This window comes from Stylophora pistillata, chromosome 1 (assembly GCF_964205215.1).
Source record: "Stylophora pistillata chromosome 1, jaStyPist1.2, whole genome shotgun sequence".
Classification (NCBI taxonomy): domain Eukaryota; kingdom Metazoa; phylum Cnidaria; class Anthozoa; order Scleractinia; family Pocilloporidae; genus Stylophora; species Stylophora pistillata.
In genome coordinates, this window is record NC_142519.1 from 58,928,445 (window position 1) to 58,951,754 (window position 23,310).

General features: G+C 36.5%; 2 long non-coding RNA genes across 2 annotated transcripts; both read right to left on the reverse strand.

The window, feature by feature from the left end:
- Positions 1-616: 616 nt before the first annotated feature.
- Positions 617-2,060, reverse strand: LOC148743405 (uncharacterized). Its single transcript, XR_015990026.1, has 4 exons — positions 1,996-2,060; positions 1,476-1,547; positions 835-906; positions 617-688 (listed from the first exon to the last, which is right to left on the reverse strand). It is a non-coding gene; the product is annotated as an uncharacterized LOC148743405 (long non-coding RNA).
- Positions 2,061-11,424: 9,364 nt separating this feature from the next.
- LOC148743406 (uncharacterized) lies at positions 11,425-14,042 on the reverse strand. The gene is made up of 3 exons (XR_015999561.1): positions 13,989-14,042; positions 12,870-12,941; positions 11,425-11,712 (listed from the first exon to the last, which is right to left on the reverse strand). It is a non-coding gene; the product is annotated as an uncharacterized LOC148743406 (long non-coding RNA).
- Between the last annotated feature and the right edge of the window lie 9,268 nt (positions 14,043-23,310).

Genomic DNA, 23,310 nt, shown 5'->3' on the forward strand with positions numbered 1-23,310 from the left:
AATACTCACAGGTTATGCAGCTTTGTCAGTCCCCAAAATTGTTTAGGATGGAGCTTCTTTAACTTGTTCTTCTCCATTTTTCTGTTAAATTGCCAATCATATTACCTGTTCATGGCAGGTTTTTTTTCTCCTTTTTTTTTAATTTCAAGGTGAATGTTATATGAGTGGTAAGTATTTTGAGTGCTTTTCTAGTAAGTGCCCGAAAACCAAAGCCAAATTAAAGTAATCGCAACGAATCCAGCCTGCATTAAATGTAAATAGAGTGACAAGCAAACGACTTCAAGCGCGAGAAAAAGCGACTGACCCAGACACGATTAAGAGAATGACACAAGTTTTAAGATTGATCATGAAGAGAATAAAAGCAAAGCGAGAGCAATCCTTGACGATTAAATCGATCTATCTTTGACCTTGCATAGCTCGAAAATTGTCGAATTCGAAAGCAATTTTAAGAAAGTCTAACTAAACAGTCTCTGTTACCGTTATTTAGATGCAGCATTTCTTTTTTCAAATTTGCCTTAAGTGTTCCATTTTCAAATTCATAAATCAATCAGTCAATCAATCCACTAAGAAAAAAGTAACAATCAATCAGTAATTAAAACTGTTCGTCACTACTCACAATGTCCTGAGGTGGGTCAGGTTAACAAATATCGATGGTGGTAATTCTTCAATTCGGTTGTTCGATAAAATCCTGCAAGAATAGAACAGTTCGCAAGACACTGACGAGTGATACTTGTCAGTGTATAGGAAAAACCCGAAAATTGCGTTTCACAGCGAAAAAAAGGTAGATTGCGATAACGAATGGTAAGATCAAAAAGATCTCGTGTGGCGACTTACAGTTTTGTGAGCTGTGATAGGTTGCTATAGATTTCTTGTGGTAGATTCTCAATTGTGTTATCAGACAGATCTCTGAAAAGTTCAACATGTAATTGCATTAGTACTTTTAGAAACAAAATAAACCAGGTCAGGGAAAAAAGTTTACTTCTCTCTTCTTTGAAACCCTAGCGCTACAATGAGTTAGACCTTTGTTATATTCAGTGAAACTATCACTTTTTTATATAGAAAAAGTACACTACGCCTATCTAGTTGGTTTTCACGAGTTTTCAAGCATCCTGAAACAAATAATTCAACGTAAAATGTTATTTATTCCGATTTATTGAAGTAAAAGGAAAACGAGATCGAGCAGTGGAACTCTGGACTACCGAAAACCAGATCCGCGTAATGGTCAGGGCAGCATTCAAAACCAGGACCAGCGCTTTCGAGTCTAACACTTTTATCTTGGGGTCACGCTTCCTTCCAAAATGTATGCCATTTTCAATCAGTGACTAGGTTATTCACTGTATACTCGTCACAGGATTGCCGCGCTGAGGTTAAAAGGGACATGGTCGCTTCGTTTCTTTTTCCATGTCACGAGGAGCAGACTATTGATGAAGAGTAAATATTATATAGAGACAGTATTTCATTAACCATATACTCACAGCTCATCCAAATTAGTCAAATCTTTGAACACGTCTTTGGATAGCGTTCCAATACCGTTTTTATGAAGGCATCTGATTAAAAGTTAAAATATAATAGGTCATTGCCTATCTCTGTTAATTTTCGTTACATCGGCTATTTACGGCGAGTTTTCCACCCCGATTTCAGATACCCAATACCGCCCTACACTTTAATGAAGTTGATTTCTGATCATTATTTGTAAGTCTGCGGTAGCTCGCTTGAAAACCAGTTTTCTTTTTTCGTAGAGTGCCACACTTCTGTTCTTAATTGTTTAGTAATTGGAGACATTCTTGCTGCGCGTTATTTTGCCAGTTCATCTAATTAGCACATCACTCGGTATATGATCTCTTACAGCAATATTTTTTGCATTTTCCACTTTTCTTTTTTTCCAAAAAATCACATCAGTTTTTCCATCTTCAGTTTGCCTAGATCCGAATTGTTCCACGAGGGATTTGAACTATTTTCATTTTTTATATTGAGGTTTTCCTTTAATTAACTCACAGGTGTGCCAATGCTCGTAAACCATCGAACAGACCTTCTTGTATCTCTTCTAGGTTGTTGTTGTTAAGTTTTCTGTATAGGAGAAAAAAAGTTAAAAATTGTCACAATTACTTTAGTCAATTTAAACCTACTTACTATAGTTTAATTACTTTGAATTGGCTGGAAAATCTCATTGGACTGATAGGCTCTCTGTAGCACAGAATTTAGGGCCTAACAAGCACTGAGTTCGAAAGTAGTTTATTCGGCATTGAACCGGCCCTTGTTTTCATTTTCCAACATGAAACACTTTCATAAGGGGCTAGTCTTTTGAGACACCCAATCTTTGGACCACTTTTCGTATTTTGTAAGATTTAGCCATTATGTCGCGTTCATGATCATTGATTGTACGCGACCTTTATTGGTCTATGTGCTACACAGGTATTTAAGGGTTGAAAACTCCGTTCGATGAAATGGAACATGCACTATTGGATGACAAAATGCGTTGACAACACTGATTTGATATGAGAGGACGACTTTCACTTACAGCGACTGCAGCTTTAATAGTTTGGAAAATAAATTGCCTCGCAGACTCTTGATCTTGTTGCCGTTTAACCACCTGTAAGTTTTAAAATCTTTTTAATTCCGATACGTGGAAATGTCTAAATCCTCTTCGCGTTTACCTGAGATACTGGCGTAAAGAGAAATGCGGATTGCGGGGCCCGTTTTAAGAGGGATGTCTTAAGGGTTCTTTTAAATCATTTTTGAAAAACAAGTCTGAGTCCTTTTTAACTCGTGAATTGCACTCATGAGCAAGAGCTAGTAGTAGATATGATGTGAAGAATGGCGCTCGCTCGCTTGCTCGCTCGATTGGTCGATTCCAGTAAACTTTTTTCCATTTTAGGCTTTTGAGTGCATTTGAGAGTCTTTGGCGAGTAATAAACTAACGAAATGGCGACCTCTGTTGCTAAGAATAGCGGTGGGGTGAAAAGAAGCCAATGATAATCTTAAAAGAGTTTAAAACTCTACGTTTTTCATCCGTGAATTAAAGTTTGCCCAATCTACGAATACACTTTATCTCTTGCAGAGTATATTTCATTTATGGCGTCAATACTTCTATTTTTGAATGTATATAGGCAGTAAAATGATTATTGTGTCCGAAAAAGAAAAAAATAAAACAAAAAAAGGAAGGTCAACGATAAGTGCGCCTTAAGTTTCTACTCAAAAATGAAGATGAAAGATAAAAATCCCTAAATATTTTCGAATGTGTGGAAATAGACACGCGGGTCATATTTCAAAGGAATATGCAAATTTGTCCGTGAGTGAAAATATTTCAAGTTTAATGGGATCTGTCGATGGGAAGCAAGACCAAAGTGACCAAGAATTATTTCAGAACGACAGTTTTATTCAAAACAGTTCTTGATTTGCTGTTATAAGGGGAAAACGTACGAATTTCTTACGTGTACAAAGCCCACGCGGTAAAATTCATCATCCTTAGATCGTTGTATAGTTGACTTCACAGCCAGAAAATTGCGTAGCGCTATGTTGAAAATTCTGAGAAACTACGATTTAACTCAAAATATTCTATTAAACTATATTTTTTGAACACACTATTACTCGAACATAATATTTACCGGGCCATGGAATCGTCAAATTGTCGCTAGGCCCTGCTTGAAGTCCGAAAGTTCGGTTTCCAATTTACGTCCACAATTCGCATCGCTTTAGAGAATCGTGCTGTCGTTGACTCGAGAGCTTATTCTGTCACCTTTAAGACCTCGATATCCATTATTTTCCTAGGAGAGTACTCTATAGCATTGTTACTTTAAATTCTGAGTTCCACAAGGTCTAACTCGATCGCAAAGGAAAAAAAAAATCCGACTTTAAAAATTTTGAAGGTTGACCGCGCGGACGCCATATTTTCAAATTTGATCTTTTAGTATGAACGCACAGAATGATGCCCCTCTAGTACCCCCTAAAGCCATCAAAATATATGCGCAAACGACGGATTCTGATTCGTTTCTTGATCTCCAAACTATAGAGGAAGTTTGAGGAAAAAAATTCTGCTCAGTAGGGGAGGTAGGGGGGAAAGCGTTCTCGCGCGAGCCTATTGCGCGCTTCGGGCGTTTACGGGCGGTTAAGCAAAACAAAAAATTTACTTTCGCGCTGCGGATTTGATCCAACCACTCCTTCGTAACAGAGAAAGTTACTATGATTGTGGCAGTACGACAAGGCCATCTACGGCATGACTCACTAGTATAGACAGCATAAGTATAAAAGAACGCAACCTTTAGATAATCTTGTGCATATATGCTTATCCTTATGTCCGAGCGTCCCATGCAGCGCATGAGCTTTTATATGCTTATCCCTATGCTTACATCGCAAGTAACTACCGACCCTTTTGAACAGTCTCTCCACAAAACCTTACAGTAAAATCTGGAACGGTGATTGTCATACACTCTCACTCAAACCACATTTTCTGTCTTTGAGGCCTAATTTAATTTCACATCAGACTCCTCAAAACGTTCATTCACCAGTCCAACACTTCTTAGAGCGATTCATACCCTGGTATGAAAATCAAACATTAATTTCCATTGACGACACATAAATTACATTGGCGTATCCAATTCACGAGTTGGCTCACAGAGCCTTTGATTATTTTTTATATGAGTATTTGATGTGGACCCAGTTTATTCGTAGCCCTTCTCATGGGATTGTCCATGTCACCATCGTTAATTTTATCTCTTAGCCTCTTTATATCTGTACATCGGCGTACTTTTTAAAACTTCAAACCTCGCGTAGGTCTTAGTGTCCCGTTCGCGCCTTTTCCTTTAGGGTTTCGCTCCCTTTAGTTTATAAACTTATTTCTTCTAATTCTGTAAATAGTAGGTGTTCATTTATCAATCTCTTTTTTGCTTCTCTCCACCTCTCCTTTTCATACCAGCTACGCTTGTAAAAATTTAAAAAATTTATTAAGGGAATACAGAATGGGATTTAAAAAGCGAGAACCACCGACATGTATAAGAATATGATCATTAATTAAAACTGAGAGGATGCTTTAATGAAGGTATTTTACTCTCTTCTGTCCAATACTGTCCATCTATAAACCTTCCCACCCCTTTTACTTTCTTTATGGCTGAGCACACCCACAAAGCTTCAGGACCTTCTTGATCATATTTAATAAATAATAAGATTAAACTCTTAACACAAGCATGAGTATCAGTTACTTACAATCTGATCAACTCGGAGTTACTATTAAAGACTCCAGGTGGTAGTTCCTTTATCTGGTTGTTACCCAACTCCCTACGAGAAGATATTTTCTCGATTTCAGTTGAAAGTTTTAACTCTTATGTTTTTTCGCTGTGGCGAGCCTTTTTTTCTGTCAGATTTACAGTTTATTTGTGTCATGTCCAGGTAAAACAACCGCTTTTGCAGCAATATTGATCTCACCGATATATGATCATTCCAAGATGCTAATTTACAAGCAAACCTAACTCTATGTTACTCGCCTCAGCGTCGATCACTGTTATTAAACATGAAGACATATTCGCTCATAATCAACAAATAACGGGACTTTGAGCACATCTCGATCACGAACCAGGATAAAAGTAACCCTTTAAATATTGTATACAACCACTGTTTAAAGAGGAGAAGTCACCCTCTTCAGTTCTTCACTGCCACTAATGCAAGTTTGATTCATCCAAACAGTCATTTTTCAACGTACATTCATTTTTGACTCAATGTTGCTGCGAGTCTCCTCACAGCACACGATGATATAAACTAACTCTTGTCAATAGCTATTTTTATCCTTTTCCAGCACGTATCATAAAAAGACTATGCCACTGTCAGAGCACCATGCGTATATTGAAGAGTTGTAAAATGTTGTCACGAAAGTGAAGTTTTGCACTTAGGGCGGCTGTGGCTTGACAATTAAATCAAATACCACAATTAGCTTAAAAACCATCCTCGACCCTGTTTTCTTTGCCATGAATGAAGCTTGAGGAAATTTTTGCTGACTTAAGTAAATGAAAAGAATGAAAACATGACATTTGTAATCTTAAACTTTTATTACTTACAAAAGCTAAGAAACTAAGCGGAAAAGGATTTTACTCTGGATGTAAGGTTTCTTCTAAATAAGTAAACCAACTTACCAGTGTCAATCATTTGCTGCGTGGGATGTTTTCTTTTGAGTGTTTTCTGGTTCGACTTTACGAACAAACAAATTATATCTGCCTTCGGTAACATCCATTAAACACTCTCTTTTCTTGAGTGAAATTCAAGCGAAGACTAATCTTAGTGGATATAAGGATCCAAGATTGGGGAATATCACTTGTGAAAGAGGGAGGGGGGTAGTGCTGGGAGTAAGTGTTGCAAAAGTTGATATAAATCACTTGTACAGACGACTTTTCACTTACAGCCACCGTAGCTTGACTAATTGGGAAAATATATCGCCTTTCAAGTTCTCGATATTGTTGTCGTATAAATACCTGTAAGTTTTAAACTACGTATTACTAATACGTGGAAATATATTAATCCTGTTCGCGTTTGATTGAGATACTGACGTACAAAAAAAGGTGAAGTACGAGGCCCATCTTAAGCTGAGGGAACGCATGAAGGTTCTTTAAATCATTCTATAAATTAATTAAGTCCTTTTTTATATCAATTCTTGTTGTGGACTTGGTTTGTTCGTGGTCCATCTCATGGTACTGTCTATGTCACCATCTTTGATTTTATTTCTTTTCCCACACTGTTACCCTACCTATTTCTTCTTATCTTGTAAAAGGTATGTCTTCGCTTCTCCCCACCTTTCATACCAGCCACACTTATACAAATAAAGAAAAGTTATCAAGGAAAGAGGGAATGGGGTCAACAAAAGGAAGACCCTGACTTATCTAAAAAGATATTTATTTATTTCATTGCGAGAATACTTTAATAAACTAAAGTATATCATTCTCTTCTGTCCATTACTGTCCATCTACGACCCTTTCACTTTTCTTTATGGCTGACTACACCCGCTAAGCTTGAGGACCTTCTTGATGATATCTAGTAAATACTTTGATAAAACTCTTGGCAATGTCAACAAAGGAATGAATCTCAATTATTTACAGTCCGACCAACTCCGATTTGTTATTGAATACTCCAGGTGGTAGCTCCTTTATCTGGTTTATACCCAAATTCCTACGAGAAGATATTTTCCTGAATTCAGTTAAAAGTGTTAACTCTTGTGTAGTTTTGTTGTAGCGAACATTTCTTTCAGTCAAATTGACAGTTTATCCGTGCTAATTATGTTCAGGTGAAACAGACGCTTTTGCTATAATTCTGATATGATCGATGTAGGATTATTCCACAATGCTACTTTACAAATGAACCTGACCCTATGTCACTCGCCTTGTGGTTGACGACACTCATTTAACATAAAGACATATTCGCTCATATTCAGCAAATAATGAGATTTTGAGCACATCTTGACGGCGAGTCTGGAGAAGCAATATTCTTTACAATGTTCTTTATAACTTAAGCACCAAGCGTATATTTAAGAGTTGTACAATGCTGTCACGAAAATGAAGTTTTGTAATTAGAGCGGCTGTAGCTTGACTCATCAATCAAATACGACAGTTGGTTTAAACACCATCCCCAGCCCTGTTTTCCTCGCCATGAATTAAGCCTGAAGAAAATGTGGCTGAGATAAAGTTATGGAAAACAAAACAAATAAAATTTGCCTTCTGTAACATCCATAAAACTCTCTGTTTTCTTGAATGAAAGGCAAACAAAAACGAATCTTAGTGGATATAAGGTTTGAAAACTGAGGAATATCACTAGGGTAAGGAAAAAAGGGAACAGGGGGGAAGTGCAGGGAGTAAGTGTTGCAAAAGTTGATATAAAGCATTTGTACAGACGACATTTTACTTACAGCCTCTGCAGCTTGACTAATTGGGAAAAAACATCGCCTGACAAATTCTTCAGCTGGTTGCTTTTTAACCACCTGCAAGTTTTGAAACGGTCTATTATCAATACATGGAAATTTATAAATCCTGTTCGCATTTGACTGTCATACTGGTGTAAAATAAGATTTAAAGTGCGTGGCCCATCTAAAGCTGAGCCGGGAACGCTTGAGGGTTCTTTAAATAATTTTATAAAACAAGTATAAGCCCTTTTTAATATCAATTTTTGTTGTGGACTTGGTGCGTTCGTGGTTCATCCCCTGGAATTTCCTATATCACCATCCGTAATTCTATTTCTTTGTTTCTTTAGATGCGTATATTTCAATTTTTAAAACTTCAGTTTCTTGGGCAGGCGCATCACATAGTGTCCTGCTCGTACCTTTCGCTTTGCATTTTTTCCCACACAGTTATTCTACTTATTTCTTGTCTTATCTTGTAAATAGTATGTCTTTGCATCTCTCCACCTCTCCACCTCTTTCATAACAACAACGCTTAGAGTTATCAAGGCAATAGTAAATGGGGTTAACAAAAAGAAGACCCCCGAGATGTAGAAGATGAATATTTATTTAATTAAGAAGATACTCAAATAAACTAAGGTGTGTTATTCTCCTCTGTCCAATACCGTCTATCTGCGACCCGTCCCACCCATCTCACTTTCTTTATGGCTGACTACACCCACTAAGTCAAAGGGCCTTCTTGATCATATCTGATAATAATTAGATAAAACTCTCAGCAACATAATAGAACAGTTAGCAGAACGCTGAAATGATTCTTGTAAGTGTATAGCAAAAAAAAACGCAATTGGTGTTTAACAGCAAAGCAATCCTTTCCTTTAGATTTTGATGACAAATGGTATACTAAGATCTAAGACATCTTGTTTGGTGACTTACAAGTTTGTGAGACTTGATAGATTGCTAAATACTTCTTGTGGCAGAAACTCGACTTTGTTATAAGACAGATCCCTGAAAGGTATAACATATCATTGCATTAGAACTTTCAGAAACAAAATAACGTCACCTGGTATGTTTTTCGCATAAAAAGTGAAAACAGGACGGGGAAAACAGTCCACTTGTATCTTGTTGAGGAACTCTAGCGCTAAATTTGAATCAGAACTTTGTTATATGTTATGTAACCATCACGTTTTTAAATTAGAAGTACATTACACTTGTCCGGTTGGTTTTCAGGAGCTTTTTCAAGCATCCTGAAGCAAATAATTTAATGTAAAATGTTATTAATTGCAATTCATTGAGACCGAAAAACGGGATCGAGCACTGGAACCCAGGACCACCGAGAAACAGCTCCACGTAATGGTCAGAGCGGGATTCAAAACCAGGAACAGCCCTTTCGAAATGGTCGTCTGTTTCAATCAGTGACCAGGTTATTCACTGCATACTCGTAACAGGATTACGAGTATGACATGGTCACTTCGTTACTATTCCCATGTCAGGAGGAGCGCAAAATGGATTAAAAGTAAATACAATATAAAGACCTAGTATTTCATTAACCATATACTCACAGCTCATTCAAATTAGTCAAATCTTTGAACACGTCTTTGGGTAGCTTTCCAATTTGATTTTGTTGTAGCCATCTGATTAAAAGTTAAGATATAATAGGTCAGTACCTTTCTCAGTTAATTTTCGTTACATCGTCTCTTTATGTCGAGTTTCCAACCTGATTTCAGATACCCAATTTCTGGTAATTTTTGATAGGTATGTGGCAGATCGCTTACAAACAAGTTTCTATTTTTGTCGTAGAGTGCCACTATGCTGTTATTAATTGATTAGTAATTGGAGACATTCTTGCTGCGCATCATTTTGCCCATTCATCCAATTAGCACGTCACACGGTATATCATCTATTACAGCAACATTTTTGCATTTTCCCTTTTTTTTTTTCTAAAAAACACATTAGTTTCTCCATCTTCAGTTTGCATAGATCCGAAATTGTTCCACAAAAAATCTTAACTATTTTTATTTTGTACATTGAGGTTTTCCTTTAATTAACTCACAAGCGTTTCAGTGCCCTTAAACCAACGAACAAACCCTCTGGCAACTGTTTTAGCTTATTGTTGCCAAGTTGTCTGTATAGGAGAAGAAGAGTTTAAAAGTCGTTAAAACTACTTTCAAACTTAGTTACTACACTTTAATCACTTTGAACTGGCTGAAAAAACTCGTTGGACTGATAGGCTCTCTGTAGTTTAGAATTTAGGAATAACAACTTCTGAGTTCCAAAGTGTTTTATTCGGCATTAATGGTCAGAGCGGGATTCAAAACCAGGAACAGCCCTTTCGAAATGGTCGTCTGTTTCAATCAGTGACCAGGTTATTCACTGCATACTCGTAACAGGATTACGAGTATGACATGGTCACTTCGTCACTATTCCCATGTCAGGAGGAGCGCAAAATGGATTAAAAGTAAATACAATATAAAGACCTAGTATTTCATTAACCATATACTCACAGCTCATTCAAATTAGTCAAATCTTTGAACACGTCTTTGGGTAGCTTTCCAATTTGGTTTTGTTGTAGCCATCTGATTAAAAGTTAAGATATAATAGGTCAGTGCCTTTCTCAGTTAATTTTCGTTACATCGTCTCTTTATGTCGAGTTTCCAACCTGATTTCAGATACCCAATACCAGCCCAACACTTTGTTGAACCTGATTTCTGGTAATTTTTGATAGGTATGTGGCAGATCGCTTGCAAACAAGTTTTTATTTTTGTCGTAGAGTGCCACTATGCTGTTATTAATTGATTAGTAATTGGAGACATTCTTGCTGCGCATCAGTTTGCCCATTCATCTAATTAGCACATCACACGGTATATCATCTCTTACAGCAACAGTTTTGCATTTTCCCTTTTTTTTTCTAAAAAACACATTAGTTTGTCCATCTTCAGTTTGCATAGATCCGAAATTGTTCCACAAAAAATCTTAACTATTTTTATTTTGTACATTGAGGTTTTCCTTTAATTAACTCACAAGCGTTTCAGTGCCCTTAAACCAACGAACAAACCCTCTGGCAACTGTTTTAGCTTATTGTTGCCAAGTTGTCTGTATAGGAGAAAAAGAGTTTAAAAGTCGTTAAAACTACTTTCAAACTTAGTTACTACGCTTTAATCAATTTGAACTGGCTGAGAAAACTCCTTGGACCGATAGGCTCTCTGTAGTTTAGAATTTAGGAATAACAGCTTCTGAGTTCCAAAGTGTTTTATTCGGCATTAAGACGACCCTTGTTCTAATTTTCCAAAGAAATATTTCACATGAAGCTTCTCTTTTGAGGGTGCTAATCTTATGGACCACTTTTCTTATATTGGCCAATCATGATCATTGAACATAGGTGACCTATAAAAAGAATTAAAAATGATCTTTGTTATCTTAAACTTTTATTACCTACAGAAACTAAGAAACTAAACGGAAAAAGGATTTTACTCTGGATTTAAGGTTTGTTCTAATTAAGTAAACCAACTTACCAGTGTCAATCATTTGCTGCGTGGGACGTTTTCTTTTCAGTGTTTTTTGATTCGACTTTATGAACAAACAAATTACATCTGCCTTCGGGAACATCCATTAAACACTCTCTTTTCTTGAGTGAAATTCGAGCGAAGACTAATCTTAGTGGATATAAGGATCCAAGATTGGAGAATATCACTTGTGAAAGAGGGAGGGGGGTAGTGCTGGGAGTAAGTGTTGCAAAAGTTGATATAAAGCATTTGTACAGGCGACATTTTACTTACAGCTCCTGCAGCTTGACTAATTGGGAAAAAACATCGCCTGACAAATTCTTCAGCTGGTTGCTTTTTAACCACCTGCAAGTTTTGAAACGGTCTATTATCAATACATGGAAATTTATAAATCCTGTTCGCATTTGACTGTCATACTGGTGTAAAATAAGATTTAAAGTGCGTGGCCCATCTAAAGCTGAGCCGGGAACGCTTGAGGGTTCTTTAAATAATTTTATAAAACAAGTATAAGCCCTTTTTAATACCACTTTTTGTTGTGGACTTGGTGCGTTCGTGGTTCATCCCCTGGAATTGCCCATATCACCATACGTAATTCTATTTCTTTGTTTCTTTAGATGCGTATATTTCAATTTTTAAAACTTCAGTTTCTTGGGCAGGCGCATCACATAGTGTCCTGCTCGTACCTTTCGCTTTGCATTTTTTCCCACACAGTTATTCTACTTATTTCTTGTCTTATCTTGTAAATAGTATGTCTTTGCATCTCTCCACCTACATACATACATACATACTTTATTGCATAGCTCCCCCCTGGGGGCTCTTCCGCCATACATGAATATAAGATATTAAGTCGTAAAAACGTCATAATAAGATAACATGATATTAAACAAAAAAACAAAAAAAAAAAAAAAATTAGCTTATATTTCAATACTAAAGTCACATGTTACGAATTAAGAATATTCTTAAAAATTTTCTTTTTAAAACCACTTAGGCTATCTGTGTCTCTGATAAATTTGGGTAAAAAATTATAACTTTTTGCCCCACGGAAGGCAAAAGCCCTTTGACCCCACCTCTCCACCTCTTTCATAACAACAACGCTTAGAGTTATCAAGGCAATAGTAAATGGGGTTAACAAAAGGAAGACCCCCGAGATGTAGAAGATGAATATTTATTTAATTAAAAAGATACTCAAATAAACTAAGGTGGGTTGTTCTCTTCTGTCCAATACCGTCTATCTGTGACCCGTCCCACCCATCTCACTTTCTTTATGGCTGACTACACCCACTAAGCCTAAGGGCCTTCTTGATCATATCTGATAATAGTTATATAAAACTCTCAGCAACATAATAGAACAGTTAGCAGAACGCTGAAATGATTCTTGTAAGTGTATAGCAAAAAAAGAAAAAACGCAATTGGTGTTTAACAGCAAAGCAATCCTTTCCTTTAGATTTTGATGACAAATGGTATACTAAGATCTAGCTAAGACATCTTGTTTGGTGACTTACAGGTTTGTGAGACTTGATAGATTGCTAAATACATCTTGTGGCAGAAACTCGACTTTGTTATTAGACAGACCCCTGAAAGGTATAACATATCATTTCATTAGAACTTTCAGAAACAAAATAACGTCACCTGGTATGTTTTTCGCATAAAAAGTGAAAACAGGACGGGGAAAACAGTCCACTTGTATCTTGTTGAGGAACTCTAGCGCTAAATTTGAATCAGAACTTTGTTATATGCTATGTAACCATCAGGTTTTTAAATTAGAAGTACATTACACTTGTCCGGTTGGTTTTCAGGAGCTTTTTCAAGCATCCTGCAGCAAATAATTTAATGTAAAATGTTATTAATTCCAATTGATTGAGACCAGAAAACGGGATCGAGCACTGGAACCCAGGACCACCGAGAAACAGCTTCACGTAATGGTCAGAGCGGGATTCAAAACCAGGAACAGCCCTTTCGAAATGGTCGTCTGTTTCAATCAGTGACCAGGTTATTCACTGCATACTCGTAACAGGATTACGAGTATGACATGGTCACTTCGTTACTATTCCCATGTCAGGAGGAGCGCAAAATTTATTAAAAGTAAATACAATATAAACACCTATTATTTTATTAACCATATACCCAAAGCTCATTCAAATTAGTCAAATCTTTGAACACGTCTTTGGGTAGCTTTCCAATTTGGTTTTGTTGTAGCCATCTGATTAAAAGTTAAGATATAATAGGTCAGTGCCTTTCTCAGTTAATTTTCGTTACATCGTCTCTTTATGTCGAGTTTCCAACCTGATTTCAGATACCCAATTTCTGGTAATTTTTGATAGGTATGTGGCAGACCGCTTACAAACAAGTTTTTATTTTTGTCGTAGAGTGCCACTATGCTGTTATTAATTGATTAGTAATTGGAGACATTCTTGCTGCGCATCATTTTGCCCATTCATCCAATTAGCACGTCACACGGTATATCATCTATTACAGCAACATTTTTGCATTTTCCCCTTTTTTTTTTTTCTAAAAAACACATTAGTTTGTCCATCTTCAGTTTGCATAGATCCGAAATTGTTCCACAAAAAATCTTAACTATTTTTATTTTGTACATTGAGGTTTTCCTTTAATTAACTCACAAGCGTTTCAGTGCCCTTAAACCATCGAACAAACCCTCTGGCAACTGTTTTAGGCTATTGTTGCCAAGTTGTCTGTATAGGAGAAAAAGAGTTTAAAAGTCGTTAAAACTACTTTCAAACTTAATTACTACACTTTAATCACTTTGAACTGGCTGAAAAAACTCGTTGGACTGATAGGCTCTCTGTAGTTTAGAATTTAGGAATAACAACTTCTGAGTTCCAAAGTGTTTTATTCGGCATTAATGGTCAGAGCGGGATTCAAAACCAGGAACAGCCCTTTCGAAATGGTCGTCTGTTTCAATCAGTGACCAGGTTATTCACTGCATACTCGTAACAGGATTACGAGTATGACATGGTCACTTCGTCACTATTCCCATGTCAGGAGGAGCGCAAAATGGATTAAAAGTAAATACAATATAAAGACCTAGTATTTCATTAACCATATACTCACAGCTCATTCAAATTAGTCAAATCTTTGAACACGTCTTTGGGTAGCTTTCCAATTTGGTTTTGTTGTAGCCATCTGATTAAAAGTTAAGATATAATAGGTCAGTGCCTTTCTCAGTTAATTTTCGTTACATCGTCTCTTTATGTCGAGTTTCCAACCTGATTTCAGATGCCCAATACCAGCGCAACACTTTGTTGAACCTGATTTCTGGTAATTTTTGAGAGGTATGTGGCAGATCGCTTGCAAACAAGTTTTTATTTTTGTCGTAGAGTGCCACTATGCTGTTATTAATTGATTAGTAATTGGAGACATTCTTGCTGCGCATCATTTTGCCCATTCATCTAATTAGCACATCACACGGTATATCATCTATTACAGCAACAGTTTTGCATTTTCCCTTTTTTTTTCTAAAAAACACATTAGTTTCTCCATCTCCAGTTTGCATAGATCCGAAATTGTTCCACAAAAAATCTTAACTATTTTTATTTTGTACATTGAGGTTTTCCTTTAATTAACTCACAAGCGTTTCAGTGCCCTTAAACCAACGAACAAACCCTTTGGTAACTGTTTTAGGCTATTGTTGCCAAGTTGTCTGTATAGGAGAAAAAGAGTTTGAAAGTCGTTAAAACTACTTTCACAGTTAGTTACTACACTTTAATCAATTTGAACTGGCTGAGAAAACTCCTTGGACTGATAGGCTCTCTGTAGTTTAGAATTTAGGAATAACAACTTCTGAGTTCCAAAGTGTTTTATTCGGCATTAAGACGACCCTTGTTCTAATTTTCCAAAGAAATATTTCACATGAAGCTTCTCTTTTGAGGGAGCTAATCTTATGGACCACTTTTCTTATATTGGCCAATCATGATCATTGAACATAGGTGACCTATGAAAAAAATTAAAAATAATCTTTGTTATCTTAAACTTTTATTACCTACAGAAACTAAGAAACTAAACGGAAAAAGGATTTTACTCTGGATTTAAGGTTTGTTCTAATTAAGTAAACCAACTTACCAGTGTCAATAATTTGCTGCGTGGGACGTTTTCTTTTCAGTGTTTTTTGATTCGACTTTATGAACAAACAAATTACATCTGCCTTCGGGAACATCCATTAAACACTCTCTTTTCTTGAGTGAAATTCGAGCGAAGACTAATCTTAGACTAATCTTAAATAGTATGTCTTTGCATCTCTCCACCTCTCCACCTCTTTCATAACAACAACGTTTGTACCACTAAATTAAAGTTATCAAGGCAATAGTAAATGGGGTTAACAAAAGGAAGACCCCCGAGATGTAGAAGATGAATATTTATTTAATTAAGAAGATACTCAAATAAACTAAGGTGGGTTGTTCTCTTCTGTCTAATACCGTCTATCTGTGACCCGTCCCACCCGTCTCACTTTCTTTATGGCTCACTACACCCACTAAGCCTCAGGGCCTTCTTGATCATATCTGATAATAATGAGATAAAACTCTCAGCGACATTAACAGAGGAATGAATATCAGTTACTTACAGTTTAATCAATTCGGAGTTGTTATTAAGGACTCCAGGTAGTAGCTCCTTAATCTGGTTTTTATCCAAATTCCTACGGGAAGATATTTCCCTAAATTCAGTTAAAAGTGTTAACTCGAGTATTTTTGCTGTAGCGAGCCTTTTTACTGTCAGGATTACCATTTATTCGTGTTATGTCCAGGTCAAGCAAACGCTTTTGATAATATTTTCAAAAGGTCGATATATGATCATCCCACAATGTTAATGTACGACTGAACCTAAATCTGTTACTCGCTTTGTGGAGGACGAAAAATGACATATCCGCTCATATTCAATAAATAATGAGACTTTGAGCACACCTCGTTGGCGAGCCAGGATAGAGGTAACCTTCACGACATTTTCTTTAACTTGAACTGCGATTTAAGAAGGGGAAGTTGGATTTTGTAGATGGCGTGAAGGTAAACAAAACCGATGTGATCTTAAAGGTTGTAACTGATTACTTATAGATCGTTGAAATCTACGTTGTTAATGAAGACTCCAGATGATAGATCATTAATCTGATTGTCCTGTAAGCGGAAAAGGATTTTACCTTGGAGTTATGGTCTGTTCAAAGAAAGTAAATCACCCTGGTCTCGTAAATGCAAGAAATTTATAAGTTTTCCCTTCGTTCTTCTAAAAAATAAATATTGTCCTAAAAGTATCGTGCGATGAGGGATTAATTTGAAAAACCGTACTATCTTAGATATTTCCCAAATTTTCAACACAAACCTGCGCAATTTTCTGTCCGGGAATTTCCGTAAGCAACGATTCATGCTGAATCTACTACGCGGTTTTATGTATGCAAGAAGTTCGCTCGTTGAATAAATAATTGGTCTCTAAATATTTCATGGTCGTTTTTGCTTTGTCATTTATTAATGGTTTTCGGGTAGAATACGACTAACTGGTAAACATGACTCGTTATAATAAACTCTTTTTCTTCCTGCTCAACGTGTATATTCATGCTGTGTTATAAAAAGATTGCTTCGTGCTTTAGCTGTGCCTATATCGGGTTGTAGATGCACTTTCGAAGATTGGAGAGCACCCAAGAAGCTAGAGTTGCTCTCAACTGCACCTCAAGCAACTCTTACGCTTCTTTCGTGCACTTAAAACTTCCCGCGAGTGCCTCCATAACTCTAAACTGGATCTTGCGCTTCTGAGACTAAACCACTTGAAATTAAATTTCTTCCAAGTTGTTGAGGTTTTTGATTTTGAGATTTGAATTTCTACCTTCTAACCCGCGTACTAATTTGTATGCGTGTTATGGAATCTATGTAAAGACGTGTTGTGATACATAAAATAATTTAAGTAATAATAAGTTTGCTCACTTACAGCAGCTGCAGCTTGGTCAATGGAGCGAATATATCACCATGTAATTTATTGATGTTGTTCGAGGCCAACCACCTGCAAGATTAATGTAGGTCCTCATTTTTTCAGCATTTCCCCTTTCTAGACACCCACACGAAAAAACAATTCCACCGACTTATAATCCACTTGCGGCTATCAAAAGTCATTGCACTTAGAGAACTTTATGCTTTCATTTATAACAGTGGAACCCCCATTAACTATAGCTGGAGAGGAAAACATAGTTAAGTTTAAATTTCATCTTATACTCTTTCTGTCGTCTGTATCTTGAATCATAATTCATTTGAATTCAATTTTGCTCCTTTAAGTACGCATTTCAACTATTTCCTACACATTCACTTTGTAGAGTATTTTCTAAACTCATGCGAACCACAGTTCCCACATAGCAGATTACCAGTAGGAAACTAAAATCACCCTATATATATCATCTTAAAGTTTATAAACAACAGAATTCAACAACTTATTTGTTTTTTATTTTCCTGAAATGCAGAGATATTAATTGAGCACAAAGAGAAAACTACTGATGTGTTTTCAATCGATTTACACACGCTTAGGTTGTTTTGCTTCGGCAGACAGTCTGGGTGAAGTCAAGCAGCACATATTGTGCTAAGGAACTGTGGGGCAGATTAATCCCGTTCGCGTTTGACTGTGATTCTGGTGTAAAATAAGATTCAAAGTATGTGGCCCGTCTTAAGTTGAGGGAACGCTTGAGGGTTCTTTAAATCCTTTTATAAAATAAGTTTGTCCTTTTTAATATCAATTTTTGGTGTGGACTTGGTGTGTTCGTGGTTCATCCCCTGGAATTGCCTATATCACCATACTTAATTCTATTTCTTTTTTTGTTTAGATCAGTGCATGTGTCTTTTTGTGGACTCATTTGCAATTTTTTCAAAGAGCATTATTTTAAAAAAGGGGCATAATTTTAGTATAAACTTGCCAAAAAAAGCAGTGTTACAAGCATAATATGCTACTTTTACTAGCATAAGCTATAAAGGCCTAGTCCCAGCCCCTTTGACTTTTTTTATGGCTGACCACACCCGCTAAGCTTGATGACCTTCTTGACCATATATTAACAGAGGCATGTATATCAGTTAATTACAGTCTAACTTGGCGTTGATACATGTATACATTTGGTATACAGCTAAAGCTAAGATATCAAGGCAGTAGAGAATGAAGTTAACAAAAGGAAGACCCCCGACATATCTAAGAAGATGATTATTTATTTAATAGAGAGGATACTTTAATAAACTATGGTATGTTATTCTCTTCTGTCCAATACTGTCCATCTACGACCCGTCCCACCCCTTTCACTTTCTTTATGGCTGACTACACCCATTAAGCCTAAGGAGCTTCTTGATTATATCTAGTAAATAATTAGATAAAACTCTCAGCAATATGAACAAAAGAATGAATATCAAACACTTACAGTCTGATCAACTTGGAGTTGTTATTGAATACTCCAGGTGGTAGCTCCTTTATCTCGTTGTTACCCAAATCCCTACGTTAAGATATTTCATTGCTTTCATTTAAAAGTGTTGGAACTCTTGTGGATTTTGGTGTAGCGAACCTTTTTCCAGGTAAAACAAATGCTTTTGCCATACTTCTGATATGATCGATATAGGATTCTTTTAAGATGCTACTTTTCAAACAAACTTGACCCTATATTACTCGCAAAGTGGTCGACGACACTCAATTAACATAAAGACATATTCGCTCATATTCAGCAAATAATGTGACTCTGAGCCCATCTCGATGGCGAGTCAGGATAAAAGTAACCTTTACAATATTCTAAATAACTTAAACTACGATTTAAAGAGGGGAAGTCACTCTCTTTAGTTCTTTACTGCCACTATGCAAGTTTGATTCGCGCTAACAGTCAGTTAACTTTTCGCTCTATATTTATTTTCTGCTTGAGGTTGCTGCGAGTCTCCTCGGAGAACGTGATGATATAGTCTAAATCTTTTCAATAGCTATGTTTATCCTTGTGTCAATAATAAACAATGCAACTGTCAGAGTACCAAGCGTATATTTAAGAGTTGTACAATGCTGTCACGAAGTGAAGTTTTATAATTAGAGCGGCTGTAGCTTGACGCATCAATCAAATACGACGGTTAGTTTAAACACCATCCCCGACCCTGTTTTCCTCGCCATGAATTAAGCCCGAAGAAAATTTGTAATTAGAGTGGCTGTAGCTTGACTCATAAACCAAATGACAGTTAGTTTAAACACTATCTCCGACCCTGTTTTCTTCGCCTATAACGAAGCCTGAAGGAAATTTGGCTGAGATAAAGTTATGGAAAAGAAATAAATCATATTTGCCTTCTGTAACAGCCATAAAACTCTCTGTTTTGTTGAATGAAAAACGAAGACTAATCTTAGTGGACATAAGGTTTGAAAACTGGGGAATATCACTTGGGCAACGAAAAAAGGGAACAGGGGGAAAGTGCTTAGAGTAAGTGTTGCAAACATTTATATAAGTCATTTGTACGGACGACATTTCGCTTACAGCCACTGCAACTTGACTAAGTGGGAAAATACATCGCCAGACAATTTCTTCACCTGGTTACTTTTTAACCACATGTAAGTTTTGAAACGGTCTATTATCAATACATGGAAATCTATAAATCCCGTTCGCGTTTGACTGTGATTCTGGTGTAAAATAAGATTCAAAGTATGTGGCCCGTCTTAAGTTGAGGGAACGCTTGAGGGTTCTTTAAATCCTTTTATAAAATAAGTATAAGTCCTTTTTAATATCAATTTTTGTTGTGGACTTGGTGTGTTCGTGGCTCATCCTCTGGAATTGCCTATATCACCATACTTAATTCTATTTCTTTGTTTGTTTAGATCCATGCACGTGTATTTTTTTGGACTCACTTGCAATTTTTTCGAAGAGCATCATTTTAAAAAAAGGGGCATAATTTTAAGCATAATTTTGCCAAAAAAAGCAATGTTACAAGGATAATATGCTACTTTTACTAGCATAAGCTATAAAGGCCTAGTCCCAACCCCGTTTGACTTTTTTATGGCTGACCACACCCGCTAAGCTTGATGACCTTCTTGATCATATATTAACAGAGGCATGTATATCAGTTAAATACAGTCTAACTTGGCGTTGATACATGTATACATTTGGTATACAGCTAAAGCTAAGATATCAAGGCAGTAGAGAATGAAGTTAACAAAAGGAAGACCCCCGACATATCTAAGAAGATGATTATTTATTTAATAGAGAGGATACTTTAATAAACTAAGGTGTGTTATTCTCTTCTGTCCAATACTGTCCATCTACGACCCGTCCCACCCCTTTCACTTTCTTTATGGCTGACTACACCCATTAAGCCTAAGGAGCTTCTTGATTATATCTAGTAAATAATTAGATAAAACTCTCAGCAATATGAACAAAAGAGTGAATATCAATGACTTACAGTCTGATCAACTTGGAGTTGTTATTGAATACTCCAGGTGGTAGCTCCTTTATCTGGTTGATACCCAAATCCCTACGGTAAGATATTTTATTGATTTCATTTAAAAGTGTTGGAACTCTTGTGGATTTTGGTGTAGCGAACCTTTTTTTTCCGTCAAATTTGAAATTTATTCGTGTTATGCCCAGGTAAAACAAATTCTTTTGCTATACTTCTCATGTGATCGATATAGGATTATTTTACCATGCTACATTTCAAACAAACCTGACCCTATATTACTCGCAAAGTGGTCGACGACACTCATTTAACATAAAGACATATTCGCTCATATTCAGCAAATAATGTGACTTTGAGCCCATCTCAATGGCGAGTCAGGATAAAAGTAACCTTTACAATATTCTAAATAACTTAAACTACGATTTAAAGAGGGGAAGTCACTCTCTTCAGTTCTTTACTGCCACTATGCAAGTTTGATTCGCGCAAACAGTCAGTTAACTTTTCGCTCTAGATTTATTTTCCGCTTGAGGTTGCTGCGAGTCTCCTCGGAGAACGTGATGATATAGTCTAAATCGTTTCAATAGCTATGTTTATCCTTGTGTCAATAATAAACAATGCAACTGTCAGAGTACCAAGCGTATATTTAAGAGTTGTACAATGCTGTCACGAAGTGAAGTTTTATAATTAGAGCGGCTGTAGCTTGACGCATCAATCAAATACGACGGTTAGTTTAAACACCATCCCCGACCCTGTTTTCCTCGCCATGAATTAAGCCCGAAGAAAATTTGTAATTAGAGTGGCTGTAGCTTGACTCATAAACCAAATGACAGTTAGTTTAAACACTATCCCCGACCCTGTTTTCTTCGCCTATAACGAAGCCTGAAGGAAATTTGGCTGAGATAAGGTTATGGAAAAGAAATAAATCATATTTGCCTTCTGTTACAGCCATAAAACTCTGTTTCGTTGAATGAAAAACGAAGACTAATCTTAGTTGACATAAGGTTTGAAAACTGGGGAATATCACTTGGGCAACGAAAAAAGGGAACAGGAGGAAAGTGCTTAGAGTAAGTGTTGCAAACGTTTATATAAATCATTTGTACGGACGATATTTCGCTTACAGCCACTGCAACTTGACTAATTGGGAAAATACGTCGCCTGACAAATTCTTCACCTGGTTACTTTTTAACCACCTGTAAGTTTTGAAACGGTCTATTATCAATACATGGAAATTTATCAATCCCGTTCGCGTTTGACTGTGATTCTGGTGTACAATAAGATTCAAAGTATGTGGCCCGTCTTAAGTTGAGGGAACGCTTGAGGGTTCTTTAAATCCTTTTATAAAGTATAAGTCCTTTTTAATATCAATTTTTGTTGTGGACTTGGTGTGTTCGTAGCTCATCCTCTGGGATTGCCTATATCACCATACTTACTTCTATTTCTCTGTTTGTTTAGATCCGTGCACGTGTATTTTTAAATTTTAAAACTTCAATTTCTTGGGCAGGCACCTCACATAGTGTCCCGTTCGCACCTTTCCCTTTGCATTTTTTCCCACACAATTACTATACTTATTTCTTCTTGTCTTGTAAATAGTTTGTCTTTGCATCTCTCCACCTCTCCTTTCATAACAACAACGCTTGTACCGCTAAATTAAAGTTATCAAGCTAATTGTAAATAGGGTTATCAAAAGGAAGACCCTCGACAGGTAGAAGATGAATATTTATCTAATTAAGAGAATACTTAAATAAACTAGGGTGTGTTTTTCTCCTCTGTCCAATACTGTTCATCTGCGATCTGTCCCACCCCTTTCACTTTCTTTAAGACTGACTACACCCACTAAGCCCAAAGATCTTCTTGATACTATCTAGTGAATAATTAGATAAAACTCTTAGCAATATTAACAGAGGAATGATTATCAGTTACTTACAGTTTGATCAATTCGGAGTTGTTCTTAAGGACTTCAGGTGGTAGCTCCTTTATCTGGTTGTTATCCAAATTCCTACGAGAAGATATTTCCCTGAATTCAGTTAAAAGAATTAACTCTTGAGTATTTTTGCTGTAGCGAGCCTTTTTACTCTCGGGATTACCATTTATTCGAGTCATGTCCAGGTCAAACAAACGCTTTTGCTATTATCTTCAAATGGTCGATATATGATCATTCCACAATGTTAATTTACAAGTGAACCAAAATCTGTTACTCGCTTTGTGGAAGACGAAAATTGACATATCCGCTCATATTCAATAAATAATGAGACTTTGAGCACACCTCGATGGCGAGCCAGGGTAGAGGTAATTTTCACGACATTTTCTTTAACTTGAACTGCGATTTAAGAATTGGAAGTTGGATTTAGTAGATGGCGTGAAGGTGAACAAAACCAATGTGATCTTAAAGGTTGTAACTGATTACTTATAGATCGTTGAAATCTACGTTGTTAATGAAGACTCCAGATGATAGATCATTAATCTGATTGTCCTGTAAGCGGAAAAGGATTTTACCTTGGAGTTATGGTCTGTTCAAAGAAAGTAAATCACCCTGGTCTCGTAAATGCAAGAAATTTATAAGTTTTCC